This window comes from Urocampus carinirostris, chromosome 6 (genome assembly GCF_059441175.1).
Source record: "Urocampus carinirostris isolate Australia breed hairy pipefish chromosome 6, RoL_Ucar_1.0, whole genome shotgun sequence".
Taxonomy (NCBI): Eukaryota; Metazoa; Chordata; class Actinopteri; order Syngnathiformes; family Syngnathidae; genus Urocampus; species Urocampus carinirostris.
The window spans coordinates 16,560,812-16,576,393 of record NC_142354.1 but is presented as its reverse complement, the minus strand read 5'-3'; positions in this window follow the sequence as shown (position 1 = coordinate 16,576,393).

Below are 15,582 nucleotides of genomic sequence, written 5' to 3'. Positions count from 1 at the left end.
AGTACACCACAAGCATCCTCAGAGCCCCAGACTGAATTTGTGACAGCTACCACAAGCACCGATTTATTTACATCAATTGAAACAACTACCCCTCAGGCAACCTACACTTCGCCTGAAGATAGAACAACAATGGGTCTGGAAACAACAGAGTCCTCTCTAACCAGCAGTGAACCATCGTCAACCACTGTTCATTCATCTACAGAACCAAACCTTACAACTGAAACAACACTGACACCCGGAGGTTCAACACCTTACATGTTTAGCACCGAGTTAACCAGTCTGGAATCCACAAGTACACCACAAGCATCCTCAGAGCCCCAGACTGCATTTGTGACAGCAACCACAAGCACCGATTTATTTACATCAATTGAAACATCTACCCCTCAGGCAACCTACACTTCCCCTGAAGATAGAACAACAATGGATCTGGAAACAACAGAGTCCTCTCTAACCAGCAGTGAACCATCATCAACCACTGTTCATTCATCTACAGAACCAAACCTTACAAGTGAAACAACACTGACACCCGGAGGTTCAACACCTTACATGTTTAGCACCGAGTTAACCAGTCTGGAATCCACAAGTACACCACAAGCATCCTCAGAGCCCCAGACTGAATTTGTGACAGCTACCACAAGCACCGATTTATTTACATCAATTGAAACATCTACCCCTCAGGCAACCTACACTTCGCCTGAAGATAGAACAACAATGGGTCTGGAAACAACAGAGTCCTCTCTAACCAGCAGTGAACCATCGTCAACCACTGTTCATTCATCTACAGAACCAAACCTTACAACTGAAACAACACTGACACCCGGAGGTTCAACACCTTACATGTTTAGCACCGAGTTAACCAGTCTGGAATCCACAAGTACACCACAAGCATCCTCAGAGCCCCAGACTGCATTTGTGACAGCAACCACAAGCACCGATTTATTTACATCAATTGAAACATCTACCCCTCAGGCAACCTACACTTCGCCTGAAGATAGAACAACAATGGATCTGGAAACAACAGAGTCCTCTCTAACCAGCAGTGAACCATCATCAACCACTGTTCATTCATCTACAGAACCAAACCTTACAAGTGAAACAACACTGACACCCGGAGGTTCAACACCTTACATGTTTAGCACCGAGTTAACCAGTCTGGAATCCACAAGTACACCACAAGCATCCTCAGAGCCCCAGACTGAATTTGTGACAGCTACCACAAGCACCGATTTATTTACATCAATTGAAACATCTACCCCTCAGGCAACCTACACTTCGCCTGAAGATAGAACAACAATGGGTCTGGAAACAACAGAGTCCTCTCTAACCAGCAGTGAACCATCGTCAACCACTGTTCATTCATCTACAGAACCAAACCTTACAACTGAAACAACACTGACACCCGGAGGTTCAACACCTTACATGTTTAGCACCGAGTTAACCAGTCTGGAATCCACAAGTACACCACAAGCATCCTCAGAGCCCCAGACTGCATTTGTGACAGCAACCACAAGCACCGATTTATTTACATCAATTGAAACATCTACCCCTCAGGCAACCTACACTTCGCCTGAAGAAAGAACAACAATGGATCTGGAAACAACAGAGTCCTCTCTAACCAGCAGTGAACCATCATCAACCACTGTTCATTCATCTACAGAACCAAACCTTACAACTGAAACAACACTGACACCCGGAGGTTCAACACCTTACATGTTTAGCACCGAGTTAACCAGTCTGGAATCCACAAGTACACCACAAGCATCCTCAGAGCCCCAGACTGCATTTGTGACAGCAACCACAAGGACCGATTTATTTACATCAATTGAAACATCTACCCCTCAGGCAACCTACACTTCGCCTGAAGATAGAACAACAATGGATCTGGAAACAACAGAGTCCTCTCCAACCAGCAGTGAACCATCGTCAACCACTGTTCATTCATCTACAGAACCAAACCTTACAACTGAAACAACACTGACACCCGGAGGTTCAACACCTTACATGTTTAGCACCGAGTTAACCAGTCTGGAATCCACAAGTACACCACAAGCATCCTCAGAGCCCCAGACTGCATTTGTGACAGCTACCACAAGCACCGATTTATTTACATCAATTGAAACATCTACCCCTCAGGCAACCTACACTTCGCCTGAAGATAGAACAACAATGGGTCTGGAAACAACAGAGTCCTCTCCAACCAGCAGTGAACCATCGTCAACCACTGTTCATTCATCTACAGAACCAAACCTTACAACTGAAACAACACTGACACCCGGAGGTTCAACACCTTACATGTTTAGCACCGAGTTAACCAGTCTGGAATCCACAAGTACACCACAAGCATCCTCAGAGCCCCAGACTGCATTTGTGACAGCAACCACAAGCACCGATTTATTTACATCAATTGAAACATCTACCCCTCAGGCAACCTACACTTCGCCTGAAGATAGAACAACAATGGATCTGGAAACAACAGAGTCCTCTCTAACCAGCAGTGAACCATCATCAACCACTGTTCATTCATCTACAGAACCAAACCTTACAACTGAAACAACACTGACACCCGGGGGTTCAACACCTTACATGTTTAGCACCGAGTTAACCAGTCTGGAATCCACAAGTACACCACAAGCATCCTCAGAGCCCCAGACTGCATTTGTGACAGCTACCACAAGCACCGATTTATTTACATCAATTGAAACATCTACCCCTCAGGCAACCTACACTTCGCCTGAAGATAGAACAACAATGGGTCTGGAAACAACAGAGTCCTCTCTAACCAGCAGTGAACCATCATCAACCACTGTTCATTCATCTACAGAACCAAACCTTACAACTGAAACAACACTGACACCCGGAGGTTCAACACCTTACATGTTTAGCACCGAGTTAACCAGTCTGGAATCCACAAGTACACCACAAGCATCCTTAGAGCCCCAGACTGAATTTGTGACAGCTACCACAAGCACCGATTTATTTACATCAATTGAAACATCTACCCCTCAGGCAACCTACACTTCGCCTGAAGATAGAACAACAATGGGTCTGGAAACAACAGAGTCCTCTCTAACCAGCAGTGAACCATCGTCAACCACTGTTCATTCATCTACAGAACCAAACCTTACAACTGAAACAACACTGACACCCGGAGGTTCAACACCTTACATGTTTAGCACCGAGTTAACCAGCCTGGAATCCACAAGTACACCACAAGCATCCTCAGAGCCCCAGACTGCATTTGTGACAGCAACCACAAGCACTGATTTATTTACATCAATTGAAACATCTACCCCTCACGCAACCTACACTTCGCCTGAAGATAGAACAACAATGGATCTGGAAACAACAGAGGCCTCTCTAACCAGCAGTGAACCATCGTCAACCACTGTTCATTCATCTACAGAACCAAACCTTACAACTGAAACAACACTGACACCCGGAGGTTCAACACCTTACATGTTTAGCACCAAGTTAACCAGTCTGGAATCCACAAGGCCACCACAAGCATCCTCAGAGCCCCAGACTGCATTTGTGACAGCAACCACAAGCACCAATTTATTTACATCAATTGAAACATCTACCCCTCAGGCAACCTACACTTCGCCTGAAGATAGAACAACAATGGATCTGGAAACAACAGAGTCCTCTCCAACCAGCAGTGAACCATCGTCAACCACTGTTCATTCATCTACAGAACCAAACCTTACAACTGAAACAACACTGACACCTGGAGGTTCAACACCTTACATGTTTAGCACAGAGTTAACCAGTCTGGAATCCACAAGTACCCCTCAAGCATCCTCAGAGCCCCAGACTGCATTTGTGACAGCTACCACAAGCACCGATTTATTTACATCAATTGAAACATCTACCCCTCAGGCAACCTACACGTCGCCTGAAGATAGAACAACAATGGATCTGGAAACAACAGAGTCCTCTCTAACAAGGAGTGAACCATCGTCAACCACTGTTCATTCATCTACAGAACCAAACCTTACAACTGAAACAACACTGACGCCGGGAGGTTCAACACCTTACATGTTTAGCACCGAGTTAACCAGACTGGAATCCACAAGTACACCACAATCATCCTCAGAGCCCCAGACTGCATTTGTGACAGCAACCACAAGCACCGATTTATTTACATCAATTGAAACATCTACCCCTCAGGCAACCTACACTTCGCCTGAAGATAGAACAACAATGGACCTGGAAACAACAGAGTCCTCTCTAACCAGCAGTGAACCATCATCAACCACTGTTCATTCATCTACAGAACCAAACCTTACAACTGAAACAACACTGACACCCGGAGGTTCAACACCTTACATGTTTAGCACCGAGTTAACCAGTCTGGAATCCACAAGTACACCACAAGCATCCTCAGAGCCCCAGACTGAATTTGTGACAGCTACCACAAGCACCGATTTATTTACATCAATTGAAACATCTACCCCTCAGGCAACCTACACTTCGCCTGAAGATAGAACAACAATGGGTCTGGAAACAACAGAGTCCTCTCTAACCAGCAGTGAACCATCGTCAACCACTGTTCATTCATCTACAGAACCAAACCTTACAACTGAAACAACACTGACACCCGGAGGTTCAACACCTTACATGTTTAGCACCGAGTTAACCAGCCTGGAATCCACAAGTACACCACAAGCATCCTCAGAGCCCCAGACTGCATTTGTGACAGCAACCACAAGCACCGATTTATTTACATCAATTGAAACATCTACCCCTCACGCAACCTACACTTCGCCTGAAGATAGAACAACAATGGATCTGGAAACAACAGAGTCCTCTCTAACCAGCAGTGAACCATCATCAACCACTGTTCATTCATCTACAGAACCAAACCTTACAACTGAAACAACACTGACACCCGGAGGTTCAACACCTTACATGTTTAGCACCGAGTTAACCAGTCTGGAATCCACAAGTACACCACAAGCATCCTCAGAGCCCCAGACTGAATTTGTGACAGCTACCACAAGCACCGATTTATTTACATCAATTGAAACATCTACCCCTCAGGCAACCTACACTTCGCCTGAAGATAGAACAACAATGGGTCTGGAAACAACAGAGGCCTCTCTAACCAGCAGTGAACCATCGTCAACCACTGTTCATTCATCTACAGAACCAAACCTTACAACTGAAACAACACTGACACCCGGAGGTTCAACACCTTACATGTTTAGCACCGAGTTAACCAGTCTGGAATCCACAAGTACACCACAAGCATCCTCAGAGCCCCAGACTGCATTTGTGACAGCAACCACAAGCACCGATTTATTTACATCAATTGAAACATCTACCCCTCACGCAACCTACACTTCGCCTGAAGATAGAACAACAATGGATCTGGAAACAACAGAGTCCTCTCTAACCAGCAGTGAACCATCATCAACCACTGTTCATTCATCTACAGAACCAAACCTTACAACTGAAACAACACTGACACCCGGAGGTTCAACACCTTACATGTTTAGCACCGAGTTAACCTGTCTGGAATCCACAAGTACACCACAAGCATCCTCAGAGCCCCAGACTGAATTTGTGACAGCTACCACAAGCACCGATTTATTTACATCAATTGAAACATCTACCCCTCAGGCAACCTACACTTCGCCTGAAGATAGAACAACAATGGGTCTGGAAACAACAGAGGCCTCTCTAACCAGCAGTGAACCATCGTCAACCACTGTTCATTCATCTACAGAACCAAACCTTACAACTGAAACAACACTGACACCCGGAGGTTCAACACCTTACATGTTTAGCACCGAGTTAACCAGTCTGGAATCCACAAGTACACCACAAGCATCCTCAGAGCCCCAGACTGCATTTGTGACAGCAACCACAAGCACCGATTTATTTACATCAATTGAAACATCTACCCCTCAGGCAACCTACACTTCGCCTGAAGATAGAACAACAATGGATCTGGAAACAACAGAGTCCTCTCCAACCAGCAGTGAACCATCGTCAACCACTGTTCATTCATCTACAGAACCAAACCTTACAACTGAAACAACACTGACACCTGGAGGTTCAACACCTTACATGTTTAGCACCGAGTTAACCAGTCTGGAATCCACAAGTACCCCACAAGCATCCTCAGAGCCCCAGACTGCATTTGTGACAGCTACCACAAGCACCGATTTATTTACATCAATTGAAACATCTACCCCTCAGGCAACCTACACGTCGCCTGAAGATAGAACAACAATGGATCTGGAAACAACAGAGTCTTCTCTAACAAGGAGTGAACCATCGTCAACCACTGTTCATTCATCTACAGAACCAAACCTTACAACTGAAACAACACTGACACCCGGAGGTTCAACACCTTACATGTTTAGCACCGAGTTAACCAGTCTGGAATCCACAAGTACACCACAAGCATCCTCAGAGCCCCAGACTGCATTTGTGACAGCAACCACAAGCACCGATTTATTTACATCAATTGAAACATCTACCCCTCAGGCAACCTATACTTCGCCTGAAGATAGAACAACAATGGATCTGGAAACAACAGAGTCCTCTCCAACCAGCAGTGAACCATCATCAACCACTGTTCATTCATCTACAGAACCAAACCTTACAACTGAAACAACACTGACACCCGGAAGTTCAACACCTTACATGTTTAGCACCGAGTTAACCAGTCTGGATTCCACAAGTACACCACAAGCATCCTCAGAGCCCCAGACTGCATTTGTGACAGCAACCACAAGCACCGATTTATTTACATCAATTGAAACATCTACCCCTCAGGCAACCTACACTTCGCCTGAAGATAGAACAACAATGGATCTGGAAACAACAGAGTCCTCTCTAACCAGCAGTGAACCATCATCAACCACTGTTCATTCATCTACAGAACCAAACCTTACAACTGAAACAACACTGACACCCGGAGGTTCAACACCTTACATGTTTAGCACCGAGTTAACCAGTCTGGAATCCACAAGTACACCACAAGAATCCTCAGAGCCCCAGACTGAATTTGTGACAGCTACCACAAGCACCGATTTATTTACATCAATTGAAACATCTACCCCTCAGGCAACCTACACTTCGCCTGAAGATAGAACAACAATGGATCTGGAAACAACAGAGTCCTCTCTAACCAGCAGTGAACCATCATCAACCACTGTTCATTCATCTACAGAACCAAACCTTACAGCTGAAACAACACTGACACCCGGAGGTTCAACACCTTACATGTTTAGCACCGAGTTAACCAGTCTGGAATCCACAAGTACACCACAAGCATCCTCAGAGCCCCAGACTGAATTTGTGACAGCTACCACAAGCACCGATTTATTTACATCAATTGAAACATCTACCCCTCAGGCAACCTACACTTCGCCTGAAGATAGAACAACAATGGGTCTGGAAACAACAGAGTCCTCTCTAAGCAGCAGTGAACCATCGTCAACCACTGTTCATTCATCTACAGAACCAAACCTTACAACTGAAACAACACTGACACCCGGAGGTTCAACACCTTACATGTTTAGCACCGAGTTAACCAGTCTGGAATCCACAAGTACACCACAAGCATCCTCAGAGCCCCAGACTGCATTTGTGACAGCTACCACAAGCACCGATTTATTTACATCAATTGAAACATCTACCCCTCAGGCAACCTACACGTCGCCTGAAGATAGAACAACAATGGGTCTGGAAACAACAGAGTCCTCTCCAACCAGCAGTGAACCATCGTCAACCACTGTTCATTCATCTACAGAACCAAACCTTACAACTGAAACAACACTGACACCCGGAGGTTCAACACCTTACATGTTTAGCACCGAGTCAACCAGTCTGGAATCCACAAGTACACCACAAGCATCCTCAGAGCCCCAAACTGCATTTGTGACAGCAACCAGAAGCACCGATTTATTTACATCAATTGAAAAATCTACCCCTCAGGCAACCTACACTTCGCCTGAAGATAGAACAACAATGGATCTGGAAACAACAGAGTCCTCTCTAACCAGCAGTGAACCATCATCAACCACTGTTCATTCATCTACAGAACCAAACCTTACAACTGAAACAACACTGACACCCGGAGGTTCAACACCTTACATGTTTAGCACCGAGTTAACCAGTCTGGAATCCACAAGTACACCACAAGCATCCTCAGAGCCCCAGACTGCATTTGTGACAGCTACCACAAGCACCGATTTATTTACATCAATTGAAACATCTACCCCTCAGGCAACCTACACTTCGCCTGAAGATAGAACAACAATGGGTCTGGAAACAACAGAGTCCTCTCTAACCAGCAGTGAACCGTCGTCAACCACTGTTCATTCATCTACAGAACCAAACCTTACAACTGAAACAACACTGACACCCAGAGGTTCAACACCTTACATGTTTAGCACCGAGTTAACCAGTCTGGAATACACAAGTACACCACAATCATCCTCAGAGCCCCAGACTGAATTTGTGACAGCTACCACAATCACCGATTTATTTACATCAATTGAAACATCTACCCCTCAGGCAACCTACACTTCGCCTGAAGATAGAACAACAATGGATCTGGAAACAACAGAGTCCTCTCTAACCAGCAGTGAACCATCATCAACCACTGTTCATTCATCTACAGAACCAAACCTTACAACTGAAACAACACTGACACCCGGAGGTTCAACACCTTACATGTTTAGCACCGAGTTAACCAGTCTGGAATCCACAAGTACACCACAAGCATCCTCAGAGCCCCAGACTGAGATTGTGACAGCTACCACAAGCACCGATTTATTTACATCAATTGAAACATCTACCCCTCAGGCAACCTACACTTCGCCTGAAGATAGAACAACAATGTGTCTGGAAACAACAGAGTCCTCTCTAACCAGCAGTGAACCATCGTCAACCACTGTTCATTCATCTACAGAACCAAACCTTACAACTGAAACAACACTGACACCCGGAGGTTCAACACCTTACATGTTTAGCACCGAGTTAACCAGTCTGGAATCCACAAGTACACCACAAGCATCCTCAGAGCCCCAGACTGCATTTGTGACAGCAACCACAAGCACCGATTTATTTACATCAATTGAAACATCTACCCCTCAGGCAACCTACACTTCGCCTGAAGATAGAACAACAATGGGTCTGGAAACAACAGAGTCCTCTCTAACCAGCAGTGAACCATCGTCAACCACTGTTCATTCATCTACAGAACCAAACCTTACAACTGAAACAACACTGACACCCAGAGGTTCAACACCTTACATGTTTAGCACCGAGTTAACCAGTCTGGAATCCACAAGTACACCACAAGCATCCTCAGAGCCCCAGACTGCATTTGTGACAGCAACCACAAGCACCGATTTATTTACATCAATTGAAACATCTACCCCTCAGGCAACCTACACTTCGCCTGAAGATAGAACAACAATGGATCTGGAAACAACAGAGTCCTCTCCAACCAGCAGTGAACCATCATCAACCACTGTTCATTCATCTACAGAACCAAACCTTACAACTGAAACAACACTGACACCCGGAAGTTCAACACCTTACATGTTTAGCACCGAGTTAACCAGTCTGGATTCCACAAGTACACCACAAGCATCCTCAGAGCCCCAGACTGCATTTGTGACAGCAACCACAAGCACAGATTTATTTACATCAATTGAAACATCTACCCCTCAGGCAACCTACACTTCGCCTGAAGATAGAACAACAATGGATCTGGAAACAACAGAGTCCTCTCTAACCAGCAGTGAACCATCATCAACCACTGTTCATTCATCTACAGAACCAAACCTTACAACTGAAACAACACTGACACCCGGAGGTTCAACACCTTACATGTTTAGCACCGAGTTAACCAGTCTGGAATCCACAAGTACACCACAAGCATCCTCAGAGCCCCAGACTGAATTTGTGACAGCTACCACAAGCACCGATTTATTTACATCAATTGAAACATCTACCCCTCAGGCAACCTACACTTCGCCTGAAGATAGAACAACAATGGATCTGGAAACAACAGAGTCCTCTCTAACCAGCAGTGAACCATCATCAACCACTGTTCATTCATCTACAGAACCAAACCTTACAGCTGAAACAACACTGACACCCGGAGGTTCAACACCTTACATGTTTAGCACCGAGTTAACCAGTCTGGAATCCACAAGTACACCACAAGCATCCTCAGAGCCCCAGACTGAATTTGTGACAGCTACCACAAGCACCGATTTATTTACATCAATTGAAACATCTACCCCTCAGGCAACCTACACTTCGCCTGAAGATAGAACAACAATGGGTCTGGAAACAACAGAGTCCTCTCTAAGCAGCAGTGAACCATCGTCAACCACTGTTCATTCATCTACAGAACCAAACCTTACAACTGAAACAACACTGACACCCGGAGGTTCAACACCTTACATGTTTAGCACCGAGTTAACCAGTCTGGAATCCACAAGTACACCACAAGCATCCTCAGAGCCCCAGACTGCATTTGTGACAGCTACCACAAGCACCGATTTATTTACATCAATTGAAACATCTACCCCTCAGGCAACCTACACGTCGCCTGAAGATAGAACAACAATGGGTCTGGAAACAACAGAGTCCTCTCCAACCAGCAGTGAACCATCGTCAACCACTGTTCATTCATCTACAGAACCAAACCTTACAACTGAAACAACACTGACACCCGGAGGTTCAACACCTTACATGTTTAGCACCGAGTCAACCAGTCTGGAATCCACAAGTACACCACAAGCATCCTCAGAGCCCCAGACTGAGATTGTGACAGCTACCACAAGCACCGATTTATTTACATCAATTGAAACATCTACCCCTCAGGCAACCTACACTTCGCCTGAAGATAGAACAACAATGGGTCTGGAAACAACAGAGTCCTCTCTAACCAGCAGTGAACCGTCGTCAACCACTGTTCATTCATCTACAGAACCAAACCTTACAACTGAAACAACACTGACACCCGGAGGTTCAACACCTTACATGTTTAGCACCGAGTTAACCAGTCTGGAATCCACAAGTACACCACAAGCATCCTCAGAGCCCCAGACTGAGATTGTGACAGCTACCACAAGCACCGATTTATTTACATCAATTGAAACATCTACCCCTCAGGCAACCTACACTTCGCCTGAAGATAGAACAACAATGGGTCTGGAAACAACAGAGTCCTCTCTAACCAGCAGTGAACCATCGTCAACCACTGTTCATTCATCTACAGAACCAAACCTTACAACTGAAACAACACTGACACCCGGAGGTTCAACACCTTACATGTTTAGCACCGAGTTAACCAGTCTGGAATCCACAAGTACACCACAAGCATCCTCAGAGCCCCAGACTGCATTTGTGACAGCAACCACAAGCACCGATTTATTTACATCAATTGAAACATCTACCCCTCAGGCAACCTACACTTCGCCTGAAGATAGAACAACAATGGGTCTGGAAACAACAGAGTCCTCTCTAACCAGCAGTGAACCATCGTCAACCACTGTTCATTCATCTACAGAACCAAACCTTACAACTGAAACAACACTGACACCCAGAGGTTCAACACCTTACATGTTTAGCACCGAGTTAACCAGTCTGGAATCCACAAGTACACCACAAGCATTCTCAGAGCCCCAGACTGCATTTGTGACAGCAACCACAAGCACCGATTTATTTACATCAATTGAAACATCTACCCCTCAGGCAACCTACACTTCGCCTGAAGATAGAACAACAATGGATCTGGAAACAACAGAGTCCTCTCTAACCAGCAGTGAACCATCATCACCCACTGTTCATTCATCTACAGAACCAAACCTTACAACTGAAACAACACTGACACCCGGAGGTTCAACACCTTACATGTTTAGCACCGAGTTAACCAGTCTGGAATCCACAAGTACACCACAAGCATCCTCAGAGCCCCAGACTGAATTTGTGACAGCTACCACAAGCACCGATTTATTTACATCAATTGAAAAATCTACCCCTCAGGCAACCTACACTTCGCCTGAAGATAGAACAACAATGGATCTGGAAACAACAGAGTCCTCTCTAACCAGCAGTGAACCATCGTCATCCACTGTTCATTCATCTACAGAACCAAACCTTACAACTGAAACAACAATGACACCCGGAGGTTCAACACCTTACATGTTTAGCACCGAGTTAACCAGTCTGGAATCCACAAGTACACCACAAGCATCCTCAGAGCCCCAGACTGCATTTGTGACAGCTACCACAAACACCGATTTATTTACATCAATTGAAACATCTACCCCTCAGGCAACCTACACTTCGCCTGAAGATAGAACAACAATGGGTCTGGAAACAACAGAGTCCTCTCTAACCAGCAGTGAACCGTCGTCAACCACTGCTCATTCATCTACAGAACCAAACCTTACAACTGAAACAACACTGAGGCCGGGAGGTTCAACACCTTACATGTTTAGCACCGAGTTAACCAGACTGGAATCCACAAGTACACCACAATCATCCTCAGAGCCCCAGACTGCATTTGTGACAGCAACCACAAGCACCGATTTATTTACATCAATTGAAACATCTACCCCTCAGGGAACTTACACTTCGCCTGAAGATAGAACAACAATGGATCTGGAAACAACAGAGTCCTCTCTAACCAGCAGTGAACCATCATCAACCACTGTTCATTCATCTACAGAACCAAACCTTACAACTGAAACAACACTGACACTCGGAGGTTCAACACCTTACATGTTTAGCACCGAGTTAACCAGTCTGGAATACACAAGTACACCACAAGCATCCTCAGAGCCCCAGACTGAATTTGTGACAGCTACCACAAGCACCGATTTATTTACATCAATTGAAACATCTACCCCTCAGGCAACCTACACTTCGCCTGAAGATAGAACAACAATGGATCTGGAAACAACAGAGTCCTCTCTAAGCAGCAGTGAACCATCGTCAACCACTTTTCATTCATCTACAGAACCAAACCTTACTACTGAAACAACACTGACACCCGGAGGTTCAACACCTTACATGTTTAGCACCGAGTTAACCAGTCTGGAATCCACAAGTACACCACAAGCATCCTCAGAGCCCCAGACTGCATTTGTGACAGCTACCACAAGCACCGATTTATTTACATCAATTGAAACATCTACCCCTCAGGCAACCTACACGTCGCCTGAAGATAGAACAACAATGGGTCTGGAAACCACAGAGTCCTCTCTAACCAGCAGTGAACCATCATCAACCACTGTTCATTCATCTACAGAACCAAACCTTACAACTGAAACAACACTGACACCCGGAGGTTCAACACCTTACATGTTTAGCACCGAGTTAACCAGTCTGGAATCCACAAGTACACCACAAGCATCCTCAGAGCCCCAGACTGCATTTGTGACAGCTACCACAAGCACCGATTTATTTACATCAATTGAAACATCTACCCCTCAGGCTACCTACACTTCGCCTGAAGATAGAACAACAATGGGTCTGGAAACAACAGAGTCCTCTCCAACCAGCAGTGAACCGTCGTCAACCACTGTTCATTCATCTACAGAACCAAACCTTACAACTGAAACAACACTGACACCCAGAGGTTCAACACCTTACATGTTTAGCACCGAGTTAACCAGTCTGGAATACACAAGTACACCACAATCATCCTCAGAGCCCCAGACTGAATTTGTGACAGCTACCACAATCACCGATTTATTTACATCAATTGAAACATCTACCCCTCAGGCAACCTACACTTCGCCTGAAGATAGAACAACAATGGATCTGGAAACAACAGAGTCCTCTCTAACCAGCAGTGAACCATCATCAACCACTGTTCATTCATCTACAGAACCAAACCTTACAACTGAAACAACACTGACACCCGGAGGTTCAACACCTTACATGTTTAGCACCGAGTTAACCAGTCTGGAATCCACAAGTACACCACAAGCATCCTCAGAGCCCCAGACTGAGATTGTGACAGCTACCACAAGCACCGATTTATTTACATCAATTGAAACATCTACCCCTCAGGCAACCTACACTTCGCCTGAAGATAGAACAACAATGGGTCTGGAAACAACAGAGTCCTCTCTAACCAGCAGTGAACCATCGTCAACCACTGTTCATTCATCTACAGAACCAAACCTTACAACTGAAACAACACTGACACCCGGAGGTTCAACACCTTACATGTTTAGCACCGAGTTAACCAGTCTGGAATCCACAAGTACACCACAAGCATCCTCAGAGCCCCAGACTGCATTTGTGACAGCAACCACAAGCACCGATTTATTTACATCAATTGAAACATCTACCCCTCAGGCAACCTACACTTCGCCTGAAGATAGAACAACAATGGGTCTGGAAACAACAGAGTCCTCTCTAACCAGCAGTGAACCATCGTCAACCACTGTTCATTCATCTACAGAACCAAACCTTACAACTGAAACAACACTGACACCCGGAGGTTCAACACCTTACATGTTTAGCACCGAGTCAACCAGTCTGGAATCCACAAGTACACGACAAGCATCCTCAGAGCCCCAGACTGCATTTGTGACAGCAACCACAAGCACCGATTTATTTACATCAATTGAAAAATCTACCCCTCAGGCAACCTACACTTCGCCTGAAGATAGAACAACAATGGATCTGGAAACAACAGAGTCCTCTCTAACCAGCAGTGAACCATCATCAACCACTGTTCATTCATCTACAGAACCAAACCTTACAACTGAAACAACACTGACACCCGGAGGTTCAACACCTTACATGTTTAGCACCGAGTTAACCAGTCTGGAATCCACAAGTACACCACAAGCATCCTCAGAGCCCCAGACTGCATTTGTGACAGCTACCACAAGCACCGATTTATTTACATCAATTGAAACATCTACCCCTCAGGCAACCTACACTTCGCCTGAAGATAGAACAACAATGGGTCTGGAAACAACAGAGTCCTCTCTAACCAGCAGTGAACCGTCGTCAACCACTGTTCATTCATCTACAGAACCAAACCTTACAACTGAAACAACACTGAGGCCGGGAGGTTCAACACCTTACATGTTTAGCACCGAGTTAACCAGACTGGAATCCACAAGTACACCACAAGCATCCTCAGAGCCCCAGACTGAATTTGTGACAGCTACCACAAGCACAGATTTATTTACATCAATTGAAACATCTACCCCTCAGGCAACCTACACTTCGCCTGAAGATAGAACAACAATGGATCTGGAAACAACAGAGTCCTCTCTAACCAGCAGTGAACCATCATCAACCACTGTTCATTCATCTACAGAACCAAACCTTACAACTGAAACAACACTGACACCCGGAGGTTCAACACCTTACATGTTTAGCACCGAGTTAACCAGTCTGGAATCCACAAGTACACCACAAGCATCCTCAGAGCCCCAGACTGAATTTGTGACAGCTACCACAAGCACCGATTTATTTACATCAATTGAAACATCTACCCCTCAGGCAACCTATACTTCGCCTGAAGATAGAACAACAATGGGTCTGGAAACAACAGAGTCCTCTCTA